Source organism: Lathyrus oleraceus, chromosome 5 (genome assembly GCF_024323335.1).
Source record: "Lathyrus oleraceus cultivar Zhongwan6 chromosome 5, CAAS_Psat_ZW6_1.0, whole genome shotgun sequence".
Classification (NCBI taxonomy): Eukaryota; Viridiplantae; Streptophyta; class Magnoliopsida; order Fabales; family Fabaceae; genus Lathyrus; species Lathyrus oleraceus.
This window is the reverse complement of record NC_066583.1, coordinates 99,159,838-99,174,062: the sequence shown is the minus strand read 5'-3', so window position 1 is coordinate 99,174,062 and position 14,225 is coordinate 99,159,838. Positions and strand designations below refer to the sequence as shown.

The 14,225-nt window shown below is 33.8% G+C and overlaps 1 long non-coding RNA gene across 1 annotated transcript; it reads right to left on the bottom strand.

The window, feature by feature from the left end:
- Positions 1-1,164: 1,164 nt before the first annotated feature.
- Positions 1,165-2,843, bottom strand: LOC127087913 (uncharacterized). The gene is made up of 2 exons (XR_007790079.1): positions 2,144-2,843; positions 1,165-1,642 (listed from the first exon to the last, which is right to left on the bottom strand). It is a non-coding gene; the product is annotated as an uncharacterized LOC127087913 (long non-coding RNA).
- Positions 2,844-14,225: the final 11,382 nt, after the last annotated feature.

Here is a 14,225-nt window from a genome sequence, read left to right as displayed (position 1 = left end):
ATCATTTTCAAACCAAGAGGATACTCGTATCTTCCACATGTTTCATTGTCACTGTTGAGTTTGAAAAAATCTTATCATTCTGAGATTTCCAAATAAATCAAATCACATGACAAATCATAAAAAATTCATCTAGTCCTAGACAATTCATCGAGAGGAAAAACATATGGAAAAGGGTTAGAAGATCTCTCGATAAAGCTACACACCACTCCAACCAACTGAAGATATTATAGAAAACAGAAATAACTCACTCACATGTCACAAAGAGGTGAGAGGATGACTTAGGAGCCGTTGAACAGAAGGGAAAAGAAAAAGACCCCGAGACAAAGGGGACTCCCCTTTTAAGCGGGTTCTCTTATATGGGAATCCTATCTTGAAGAAGTTGCTCGGAAAAAACCATAACTTTAAAGGGTTCTCAACTACTCCGGATGCTAGGAAGGACAAGCCAACTCCATAGAAGTGATATGAAGATCAAGAGGGATCTCGCAACCTAAGAGACATGAAAAAACCGAAGCCACGTAACATAAGTCATCCTTGACATGACACCACCTCCACACATCACCTTTAGAGAAAGGAATAAAATCCCTAATCACTTATAGAAAGTCGTCGATAAGAATCCGTTCATGATCAAAAAGAAAAGAACACTTAAAACTCCCAAACCCAAACCTTCCCCTTCCACCCCAACCTCCCCCAAAGAATGATCACTTCTATAAAGACATGACTCTTCCTTTCAAAATCTATCCAAAGTAAACAAGGAACGCCCAACAAGGTATATTGTTCCCATTAGATCCATGGTATAAGAGAAGCATATGAACATCATATAAAAAATGAAATCAATAAACTTTCATATTTACTTGGGCCAAATGGAAATTAACTTTAAAACAATTTATGCTTATTTATTCATACAAAGCATGAAAAAATAGTTTTGAACATGTCTAAAAAATTGTTGCTTTAAAAATAGTTTTATTCATACATAAAATATCATGACATATATGCAAGATCAGACTGCAACACATGTTGCTTTTGCTGTCTTCTTAGTTCTGTTAAATCTTTTAATTTCAAGGCTACACCTAAAGAACATAAAGATTGTGCATGTTTGAGATTTTTTTTAATAGAAAATCATCATTTATTAATTTTTTTCGAAGATCCAGAATAAAAACACTTCAATTCAAAACTAATAATCTTACATGCATTAAATTAATTTGATGAAAGTAAAAAATGAAAGCAACAGTATAACAAGAGAGAAACAAAATTGACAATACACATCAAAATCACTATGATATTTGTCCATTTTCTTTCACTATCATTCTCAATAAAAATAAAGAAACCCTACACACTTGCTTCCTGTCTCATAATGCCAACTTGATTTGAAGAACATCTGTCATATGGATCTAATCCTTTTAAATTTCTTCATGGCATAAGCAAGACAAAAAAATAAATAATAATAATAATAAACATAAAAAAATTGACAATATCCATAGTTTCTATCTCCTACACATGAAATTAAACATAAAATAACAGAAAAAGTTTGAACTAGTAGTAAGTAGTAACTAGTACATAGACAGATCTTAGATCTAGACGATCTCGATGTTTCAGATTCGAATTCCGCCGCCATATCCTTGAAATCTTAGGAGTTCTCCACACCCTAAATTGTTTTTATCAAAAAAGAAGAAGAAATTAAACATAAAATTATAACTTTTTTTCCTGTCAGTAAAATGGTTTAATTTGTTGAAGAATTTTGTTCTTTAAGAGTGAAAACTCAAAGCCCTAAAGATAAGGTTTTTTCATAACCGACAAATGATCCAACTGGTTACTCTCTTATCTCTAGATGGGTGGTGTACATGCACTTCCAAACAATAAAATAAACTAATAAAACAAACCATGTTTCTTGGCAGTATGAATCAAAGACAAACTATAGGTTTTTCTAGATAATTTAAATTAATTAGTAGTACTAAAACTAGTACTAGTAGGTTGACTGAGTATATAAAATCAAAATTCATTGACTAAATATAAATTAATATGATTTTGATGAAGTAACTGTTGGATAGCATGCTAAGAAACAACCAAGAAGAATCCATTCAAGAACAATCTAAAAACAACTCTCTTCGAAATTTTGAATGAAATTTGATGTATTATTGGTATATACCTGGAAAATTTATGAATGAGATTTGATGTATTATTGGTTTTCTGTACTGAATCCCCAATTTGAAAGCTAGGGTTAGTGTTTTCATTAAAAAGGAAAAACAAAAAGACTGAATCGAAACGACAAAGACTGAATTCATGTAAACCAGATCTTGACATCAAGACGACTATGTTAAAAACTGATAATAGAAGAAGATGAGAAGGAAAGAGAGATGGTGGTGGGGTGACAGATAGAGGGTGAGCACGCATAGCTTCAAGCATGAACCATCATCATGCAAGAAAACCACCATGTGTGCTCACTCTCTTCTGTCACCGCCCTTACCCTTAATTAATCTTTATAAAAGACAATGAGACTTGATGTCTCCTTGAAGAACTGTAGTTTTCAGGTAACCCTCATTTCATGTATAGTATAGGTAGTATGGGAGAAGGCTATCCCTTGTTTCCTGTATATGGAACAAAGAACAGTTTTGAGATGTGTGAAGAAATGAAGAGAGTGAAAGGGTTTATATAGGCCCAAAAAGGAAGAATAAATGTGAGTTTATCATCATCCACCGGCCGTTCATTGATAATCTAAATATTTTAAGGAGGAGAAAAAAGAGAAAGCATAAAAAAAAAACAAGAAAAAACAAGTGTTGAAAACTTTATCTTTACGATCTCTAATTACTAAAACATCTTGTGATTCTCAATAAATTTTAGACCCTCTAATCCTATCATAGCCTTTCTTTGGTTTTCCATAATACTACTGTTATATTGGGTTCAAATGTTAAACTTTTTGGTTAGTATTGTTATATAAACACATTTAACCTCTGCTTAGAAAATGCCATTTTTTGAAGTTATAAACTATCTTATATTTGAATAAGATTTGTTTGATAATTGTCATTTTATTTTTTTATGAGCTTACAATTTATTTATACTAATTTATAATGATTCTTCATTAATAATTCATGTAATTTAAGACTTATAGCTTATTATATTTCACACAAATTTATTTTGGCTTTATTAATTAAAATATTAAATATTGATTATACATATATTTTTCTGTCATATAACATTTATATAAATTTAGTTTATAAGAAAAAGAAAAAGAAAAAACTCAACGAGGTTAGCAAGAGATATATAATACTAGTATGATGGAGGTATACTAAGCTATTTTTAAACATTTTTGTTTTAATTGTCTTTAGAAATGAATTTTCTTTGTTACCCAAGTCACATTACAACCCTTGAAATCCTTGTAATTTGTGTTTTATGTTTTTGATATGAATTCTTTTTGATAAATGTATAATTTGATCTGGATGTTAGCAAGATTGTTGGGTGTGAGTCAAATCCCTCATGTTTGTTCTTCATCCATTGATAAAGTTGTGTGTTCGGTGTGATTCATCTTTGAAAATATATTGCTTTAGAATTTTTGACATGTGTTTTGTGCTTAGAATTTGTTTCATAGTCATGGTATCCTTGTAGTATAGTGGTAAACATTGCTTTGTTTGTACTTTTGAAATTTGAATCATGCATTTATTTCCGTTTGTAAAAACTTGTTAATCATGATTGTTTGGTGATTGCTTTTGTTTTCTTTAGGGTAATTGATTCTTGTTTGAGGACAAACAAGTTCTAAGTTGGGGAGAGTTGATAAGTGTTAAATTGTGGTAATTTTGTGTGTGAATAATTGGCACTTATCGACTTGTTTCAATTGATTTTCATGCATAAACCTCACCTTTTGTATATATATATATATATATATATATATATATATATATATATATATATATATATATATATATATATATATATATATATATATATATATATATATATATATATATATATATATATATATTGTATAGTTTGCATTATCATGTAAATATCACTTAGTTTGATAGTTTTCATCTCTTTTGTAGGGTTTCTTGCATGGTTGAAGCATTGGACACTTGATAGGAAAAAGCAAAGCTTCAAGATGCAATTTTGGAAATAAAATTTTTGTCACTTGGACTAAGTGCGGTCCTAGCGCGCTTAGAGAAAACAAAAGGAAGGAACATGGGAAATTCGTGCTACGAATGTGCTAGGAGCGCACTTAGCGTGAATCAATGAGGTTTAAGTTTATTTTTGCTGATCGCGCTAAGCGAGCTCTACTGGGGCTTAGCGTGATTCCACTTTTTCAGCCTCTATTTATTCATGTGTACACAGATTTTTAAGGTATGGTTTTGGGAACTTTTAACCCTAAACCCATAAGAACCATTTTTTTGTAGTTAGTAGAGATAGATACTTAGAAAACAACAAGTTATGATGCTTCTTGAAGATCCGGAGTTGGATTTGCCTCTATCGTTGGGAAATCGCAGTGGATGTTTGTTCATCTTAAGTCTTCTCCTTGCAATGTCTTTCTTGTTGGGATTGTATGTAAGCTCACTTTTATAGTATGTATTTTTATTAATCATGGTGTTATGTATAATCTACTCATGAATCTATATCGATGTTATCCTTGTTTACTTGTTTATCTATTGATTTTGAATCGTTATTGAGAAATACTCTTCGAATCTAGATCTAGGATAATCATTTGTTAGATGCTAAACTCTAGACATGAATTTAGGTTTAACATTCACGTGGGTATTAAATCTTAATACTCTGTATTGTTTGATAGGCTGGGAGATCGTCAATTAAACAATATGGTAGAACTCTCGTCAGCGTTTCAGACATGAACACTGATGTGAGCGATACATGATGATATTGATGAATGTTTAGATTGTGCATATTGGTTGGTAAATTACATGTTCGTATGGTGGATGAAATTCAATCCTATAAAGCTCTCAGATCTCTTTGAAGCTTTATTTATTTATTTATTTATTTAATTATTTAATTATTTATTTATTCGTTTTACTTTCAAACACTTACAAACTTAAGCTTAAAATCATAGAGACTGTTGAACGACATTGATATCGCATTAATCCCTGTAGAGACGATAAAAATAAAAATACTTATTTTTGCTTCCTACTTTACCGCTTCAATAAAATGGCGCCGCTGCCAAGGAGTGGTGTTTAGATATTGAAAAACATCGCAATAGTTTCTTTTTCTTAAGCTTTGTACATTTGTATATATTGTATAGATACTTGTATATAAACTTGTCTATATTGTATAGATACTTGTTTTGTACTTGTTTGCCATACTTGTTTATATTGTATATATTCTTGTTTTTAATAATGTTAGTTCAAGTGTTTGTATATACTTGTTTTTCATAACGTCTGTTCAAAGCATTATGAAGCAAGGAGACCTCTTATTTCTATTCCTTTTCCTACTTATGGTTGAAAGGTTAAGTGGTTTGAATAGTAAGGTCGTTGAGTTAGACCTTATCACTAGTTTTCGAATAGGAGCCTTAACTTTAGTAGTCTCTCATCTTCAGTATAAGGATGATACTCTTATCTTAGAGGATTCATATATGAGAAAATTTGGACTATAAAGGTTGTTCATAGGGGTTTTGAACTAGTTTATGGCCTTCGAGTGAACTTCTTTTAGAGTAGCCCAATAGAGGTTAATATGGACTCTATTTTTTTTATCCCATTGGTGACTTTCTGAACTGTAAAATTAAGACCTTTCCTTTTAAGTAAATGAGGATACCTGTTGGGGTTACTCCTGGATACACAAGTTTGTCAGATTGGTGACGAGTGGCTTTGATTAATTTTTTGCTTAATGTTATCCCTATTTTCTTTATGTCTTTCTTGGAAATGCTTGTAGAGGTATGGAAAAAATTAGTTCAAATTCAAATAAGGTTTTTATGGGGAGGTGTTAAGGGAGAATCTAAAATCTCTTGGTTTAGTTGGGTCGATATTTGTAAGTCTAATAGTAAAGGTAGCTTAGGGGCTAGAGATCTTCACATGGTCAACTTAGCTCTTTTGGCTAAGTGGATATGGTGTTTTATCTCGAGTGCCTCTGGTCTTTGGAAATACGTTCTTTGTTTCCCGTTATGATGCATCTATTGTATATTCTTTAAGGGTTCCGACTTCCCAAACTTCTCCTCTTAGTGGAAGGAGTTTCACTTATTAGCTCTAAGAAGGGAGACTCTTCTAATTGGTTTTTGGATGGTATCACTAGGAAGGTCGATTCAAGGTTTTAGACGTCTTTTGGACTGACCATTGGATTAGAAGTGTACCTCTTAAGGATAGGTTCCCTAGGTTGTTTTAGATTACTAATTATTCCAAGGGAAGCGTGGGAGAGATAGTTATGTAGGTAGATGGGACCCTCTTTTGGGACTTCAGGTGGAGGAGACCTTTCTTTATTCATGATGAACTTGTTGTTGTTGACATTATATTGGTCATTAGAGGGGATATTTTTTCCATGGACACATATAAGTCAATTTAGAAGCTTTCAAGGGATGTGTACTTCCTAAAAGTATAATATGTGATAACCTCTTAGCGGTGTAGGGTTGTTATAGGTTTTTAGGGTTGTTGTGGTGTTAGAGCAAGGTCACACAAAGATGGTGAAAGGCTTTGTATGTGGAATTTTGTGTAATGGATAAAATTCCTTTTCAACCTCAGGGTTGAGATATTTATAAGAACCTTGTGGGCTTAGGTCTCAGATCTTAAAATAGTAATAACCATTCTCAAGAACATGGGAAGTGGGTAGTTAAATCCCCTATTATTCAGGAGAGCAGGATTTCCCCCTTTTAACTCCCTCTCCCGTACCATTGTAGAATGGGTCTCGTCACTTCCTTGATCCTCACGAACGGGCAAGTAATCCAGAAAATGGATGACATAATCAAGAAATGGGTGTCCATTCCAATAAATGGGCTTCTAGGGAGTCTCTCACAAGGGCGACATACTACATCGCCTATCTTGAGAGAGTTTTTGCGCCTCCTCTTGGGGGGCCTTTGCACTTATACCAATACATGATGGTATTTTCTCCATGTCGTTCGATTGTCATTTTCTTTTGGCTTATTTTTTCTTCTAGTAACCCCTTAGTTACTTGCAATATGACTGCCCCACACATTTGGGGTAGTCGGGCACTGCCTAAGGTGATTGTTTTTTCCTGACAGCTTCTCCTTAATAGGTTCTCCTTTAGAGATGATTTATTCAAGAGAAAGGTGATTGTGGACTCATGAACTTACTATGTGTCTTATTTGCGGTGTTTTAATGAGTAGGCTTCCCACTTGTTTATTACTTGTGACTTATCTAGCAGTGTTTCGTATGGGATTTTTAGATGGTTAAGGTGGCAGATTCTTATTCGTAGGGATCCTAGTTTTCTATTTGAGAGTTTCCTTTACTTAGAGGGAAAAGCGAAGTCTATGGTTTTTTTATCTATGATCTGACATGTTGTGATATGGACCATTTGGAGGGTCCATATTGAGATTGTGTTTTTTGATTTTTTAACAAACGTGAACGATGTGGAGGATATAATTTTGTTTTGCTTGAAAATAGATTTTTAAGTAAGGGGAGAACTCTTGCTTTTTCACATAATGGTTTAACAATCCCATCCTTTGATTTGATCAATATCGGATCGAGATTATGATCAGGTTGAGAGTCTGGGTGCTTCTTTCCTTCTTCTCTTAGTGGTCTTTGATCTGATGTTAACGGTCCTATTGGCTTGAGCTCTAACTCGATTCTTCATTGGGGTGTAGTTCTTTGAAGACGGTTTTTATGGAGTTAACTTGTGTTGAGGAGTTTGGGAGAGTTTGAAGCACCAATGGGGCCAATGCTCCAAAACCACAAGAGAAGGAGACACCACATCTCAACCCAAAATTTTAAGGTGTTAGGTAAATGGATCATCTCTTTTATAAATCCAACATTTCACTCATTCATAGACAACGTGGGACTTTAACCACTCACACTTGCACTCAATAACTTGTTTGGTTGTTTTTTGTTTGTCCATGTAGTGCCTTCTCCTTCTTTTTTTAATTTTTATTTGTATGATTTCTTTGTTGTAGCTTTTGATACATATTGAGTTAATCGACTACTCACTATACTTTGGATTGGATTGTTTCCTCTTTATTATTAATATATATTACTTTTCCTTTAAAAAACAATTTAGTAAATTTGATGTTTAAATCATCCATCATTATTCTTTGGAAATTAAGAAACCTTAGCTAAATTGCATGGACTTGATTAGAAATGAAATATATTCTAAAGCTTTTCATTCCTATGGAAATCATAGTTTTAAAAACCGGACCGGTCGATTCTACCGATCAAACCGAAAACTGAAGAGGTAATTGGTTTGGTCTGAATGTTAGATGGACAAGGAATTGAACCAGTGAAAATCGGCAAGAACCCGTCTAAACCACTAAAAATCAAAGAACTGCCGATTTTAGAAAATCGGTGGGTCAAATATTTGGTTTTTTAAATTTTATTTTTTTAAGTCAAACGACGTGGTTTTGATTATTTTTAGAAAAAAAAAATTAAAAATTAAAACAGAAAATGTTCTTGATCATCTCATAAACTTGATTTCTTCTTGTAACCTAATTCATCAAAACGGCCACTTAGTACCGATGTGATTCACACCACCGTAATTCTTTTTCAGCGTCTAGGTTCATGATATCAAATACTAGTATGATATTAAAGGAATATTCATGGTGATGTTATTTATACAGAAATAATATGCTAGAATAGAATTTAAGGCCGACACATGGAACTATAATGGCAGGTCCCCTTCTTTTGATTAAATTAATTTGGAAGGAACTATATTGTGTTAAAGAGCTAATTGGCCAGTTAGTGCTAATAATTCACAAAAAAAGGTGACTAAGATCCAATGCGCCGCTAAAGCAATTTAAAGTATATATGCTTTATGTCACGCTAAGTACATCATTAGCGTTAATATTCAAAGCAATTGCAGCAAGTGGGTGTATTTAGTTTGAGACACTGTGTCCTTAAAGGGCGTCAAGTGAGTCGTTTCTTAATATGATTGGAGCTCCTGATCATGTATGTTCAACTAGGGCAACTCTTTGCCTATTTATTTTTTTATTTTTTTTAATCATTTTTAATATTGTTATCTTTTTTAATTACGTTTTTATAGAGAAGAGAGAAAAATAACAAACTCTAACAAACTTCCGTTACTATTCCACTAACGGTTATATAGAGAATTGTTACAGCACTACTATTGCGTACATCGTATTACATTACATTTTTTAATGGCTAAGCACACTACCACCTATATACACAAACAATAATGTCACGTAGGAGAAATACTAAAATATTGAATTACCCTTCAACATCATCCCTTAATTCAGGATTTAACTAATCAAAATTAATAACACCAATTTCATCATTCAAGTAGAGAAATTGATCAGTCTTGATCGCTTTCGTCAGAACATTTGTCAGCTGCTTTCGAATGTTAGAGTCCATAACTTCTAGCACTCCATTTTGAACCTGACTTCTCATAAAAGGATACTTAGTTTCAATATTCTTGCTTCTCCAATGCAGCACTGAGTTTTCGTAAGATTGATTGAAACTTGTTATCAATCATCAGCTTCAGATGCTTGTTTACCTTAATCTTCAGATCCTGCAGTAAATTTAAAAGTCAAATAGCTTGATATGCAACCACAACACCTGCAATATATTCAGCTTCATAGATTGACAAAGCAACAACTGGTTGCATCTTGGAACACCAAGAAATATGACCTCCTAGATACTTACACAAATATCCATAAGTACTTCTTCTGTCAACTCTGCTTTCACGTCAATCAGAGTCTGAGTAACACATCAGCTACGAATTAGCCTTTTCTCTAGAAGGGAACAAAACTACATACTTCAGAGTCACCTTAATATACCTTAGAATCCTGACAGCAGCTTGGTAATGAGACAACTTCGGTTCACTCATGATCCTACTAACAATTCCAACTGAATAGAAAATATCAGGTAAAGTATTACACAAATACCTCAGATCCAACTAACTGCTTGAAAATTATGGCATCTACATCATTACCTTCAAAATTATAAACCAATTTGTGACTTGTTTCTAGCGGTGTGACAGAAGCCTTACAATTCAGTAGCTTGAATCTCTTCAGAAGCTCAAGTTCATATTTCAGTTGATGCAAAATGATATCCTTCTTAGAGTACATAAACTTCATCCCTATGAAATATGTCATATTTCCTAGTTCAGTTATCTCAAACTCATTCATCAACACTTTCTTGAACTTAGTTATCTCATGTTCACAACTCCTTATTAGTAATATGTCATCAACATAGAGACACACCAGAATTATATTGCTTTCAAAAGTATGTTGAACATAAACGTCATACTCCATCTCACACTTTCTAAATCCTTGGAGCTTGAAAAATTAATCAATTTTTAGATTCCAAGCTCTACGAGCTTGTTCATTCCATACAACGTTTTATGTAACATGTACATCATCCCTTCCTGATTCTTTTTCACAAATCTAGGAGGTGGTGACACGTATACTTGTTCTTGAAACAGACCGTTCAAAAATGCATATTTCACATCCAGATGCTTCAGAGGCCAATCCTGTTAGTAGCCATCGCAATCACCAGTCTGATTATCTCATGTCTCGCTATAGGAGCAAACATCTCAAGGTAGTCTAACCCAGGTTTCTATAGAAAACCTCTTGCCATTAACCTTGCTTTGTGTTTGCCAATTGATTCATATGGCTTCAGTTTCACCTTGAAAACCCATTTGACGTTGATGGTTTTCTTTTTCTTTTGAAGCCTAGTCAAATTTCAAGTCTTGTTTCTTTCTATAGCCTCAAGTTCTTCTTTCATGGCCTTCAGCCACACTTTTTCTTGAGCGCTTCTTAAGTACTCACTGGTTCATAGTCTACTAACATGGTACACTGAACGACTTCTCCTTCAGAGTCTACTTTAGTATCTTACAATATATCAAACTCTACAAACCTTCTTGGAATGTTTCTGATTCTTTGTGGTCTCAAAACTTGTTCATAATCTTCTTTGGATGCTGGAACAGTATCAGATGCTGACACCCCAGAAGTATCACCTTCAGAGGCATGACCACCTTTAGAATCTGGAATATTCCCAGAGTCTCGATTTACACCAGATTCTAAATCATCATCAGAATCTGGATCAAAATCATATTCACCTTCAGAGTAGACTCAGCTTCAGAGTCAGACTCACCTTCGAAGTCACCTTCAGAATCATTTTCTAATTCTGATTCATATTCAGAACCTTCAGATTCTAAAGTATCTTCAGAGGTTAAGTCTACACCAGAGTTGGATTGAGATTTACTCCAATCTCACGCTTCTGATTCCTTCACAATGACATTGCTATGGACTTCAACCTTATTAGTGACAAGACAATAGATTTTATAAGCACTTGTATTGCGGTACCCTACATGCAACATAACTCTGCTTCTATCATCCAATTTCCTTCTCTTAGCATCTGGGACATGTTTGTAACAAACAGAACCAAACACCTTCAGATGGCTCACAGTTTTCTTATCTCTAATACACTTCTCTAAAGGAACACTTGTTGGTTGGACCCCTTCAGATTCTTGGTTGGACACCTGTTGAGCATAGGTGATGTAGTGGCAACAACTTCTCCCTATAAGGTGTGAGGCAGCTTTTTCTTCTTCAGCATGCTCCTTGTCATATCAAGCAAAGCTCAATTTCTTATTTTAGAAAGACCATTGTGTTGAGGAGTGTATGAAGCTGCCACCTCATACTCAATTTCATTCTCCTCATTAAACTTTCTGAACTCTGTAGAGTTATACTCAGCTCCACCTTCAATTTTGAGAATTTTCAGCTTCTGACCACTCTGATTCTCAACCTTGATTATGAATTTCTTAAATTTAGCAAACACCTCGTGTTTGAACTTTATAAAGGATACCCATGTCATTCTTATGAACTAATCAACAAATTACACAAAGTATTTATTCCCTCAAAGTGAAGGTACTTGAAATGGTCCACATACATCAGAATGCACCACGCCTAGAGCATATTTTGCTCTTGGAGGCATTTCAGATGTAAATGGCAGTCTTGGCTGCTTTCCTCTCATGCACAGATTGCATGAATTCTATGGCTTCTTAATTGTAGGAATTCCATGTACCAACTTCTTTGAATTCAGATGCCCTAAGCTTTTGAAGTTCAAATGACCAAATCGTTTGTGTCATAACTCACTTTCATTCACAATACTTGTTGCACTAAGGCATTAAGAGTCTGCAGTTTTAATATTCACTTTGAATTTCCTATTCATCCCCTATTCTGACTTCATAATCAACTTTTGATTATAGTCATACAACTTTAAAAGATTGTCCTTCATGGTAATTGAAAATCCTTTCTCAATTAATTGACCTACACTCATTAGATTGCTTTTCATGCCAGGAACATACCACACATTCTGAATCAATGCTATTTTACCATTACTCATAACTACTCTTACATTTCCCATACCTTTAGCATTGAGGTATTTTTCATCAGTACATTTGATCTTTGTCCTCTTTCTATAGCCAAAGTCAACCAGTCATTTCTCATTTCCAATAAGATGATTTGAGCAGGCAGTGTCCATATACCACCAGTTTGCCAAATATGCATCATCAGATTCAGAAGCCATCAATAGCACATATTCATCATCAGAATCTCTTCTGGATATGTTTGCTTCTTTTGACTTCATTTCCTTGTTTGACACCCAATCAACAGCGGTACGGCCAAACTTCTTACAACAGTAACACTGAACTTTCCTCTTGTCATACTTCTCCTTTCCCTTATGAGCACTCTTATGCCTTTCAGAAGTTGAGGTTTCTGACTTCTGAACACTATCAGATCTCCTCCTAGCTTTTGACCAAGACTGATTATGATATTTCTTACTAGTAGCTTCTTTTAGAGTTTGTTACTCTACATCCATTTCAGAGTTTCTCTCAGTCAGACGCAACTCTTATGCCTCTAGACTGCTTTGTAGCTCTTCAATTCTCATGGTTCTAAGATCCTAATAATTTTCAATTTCTACAAAAATATAATCAAATTAAGGAGTAAGAGATCTAAGTACCTTCTCAATGATCCATTCATCAGAGAAAGTTTCTCCACACGTCTTCATCTCATTTGTGATCAGAATAACTCTAGAGATGTAGTCAGGTACCTTCTTATTGTTCTTTATGTTGAGATTCTCCTACTTTTTACATAAAGACTAAAGTTTTACTTTCTTGACTAATGCATCACCGCCGTAGCACCGTACCAATGTATCCCATCAACCTTCGCTGTCGTCGAATCAACGATTTTCACAAACATGTTCACATCCACACACTAATGGATGTAGAGCAACGCCTCATGATCCTTCTTCCTCAGATCACGTTGAGCATTTCTCTGCGTATCTATTGAATTTTCTAGAAGTGCAACCCGAACGTAATCGTCGTTGACGAGATCAAGAACATCTTAAGCGCCAAACAACACACACAACTGAATCATCCATCGAACACTAGAAGCTTAGTACTCAGATTACCATTTCTGCTCATCTTTAATTTTGTGCAAATTACTCAGATCTCACCAAACACTGGTGTTTTCAAATCCCGCAGAATCAAGAAATGTGATTTCGTTACGATTCTGATCAGAAATTCAACATGAATTCAAGAAACGCAATCAATTACACAACGCCTCATCTTCACTCGTGTTTCCCTGTGGATCTAAACCGAAGCTCTAGATACCAATTGTTGGTGTATAAGATGAAGAAGATGAAGATGAAGGAAGAGAGAGAAGATATATATATATATATATATATATATATATATATATATATATATATATATATATATATATATATATATATATATATATATATATATATATATATATATATATATAGAGAGAGAGAGAGAGAGAGAGAGAGAGAGAGAGAGAGAGAGAGAGAATAACAAACTCTAATAAATTTCCATTATTATTCCATTAATGGTTACACAGAGAATGGTTACCCCACTACTATTGTGTACAACGTGTTACGTTATATTTCTTAATGACTAAGCATACTACCACCTATATACAAAAACAATAATGTCACGTAGGCGAAATACTAAAATACATAATTACCCTTCAACAATTATAATATTTTTGATATTGTTTTATACTAATATTTTATGTTGTTTATTCCATTTTTATCTAATCTTGATTTTGTATATTGAATGAGAAGTTGTTGTTCAAATATGATGAGTTTTGTTGTTAT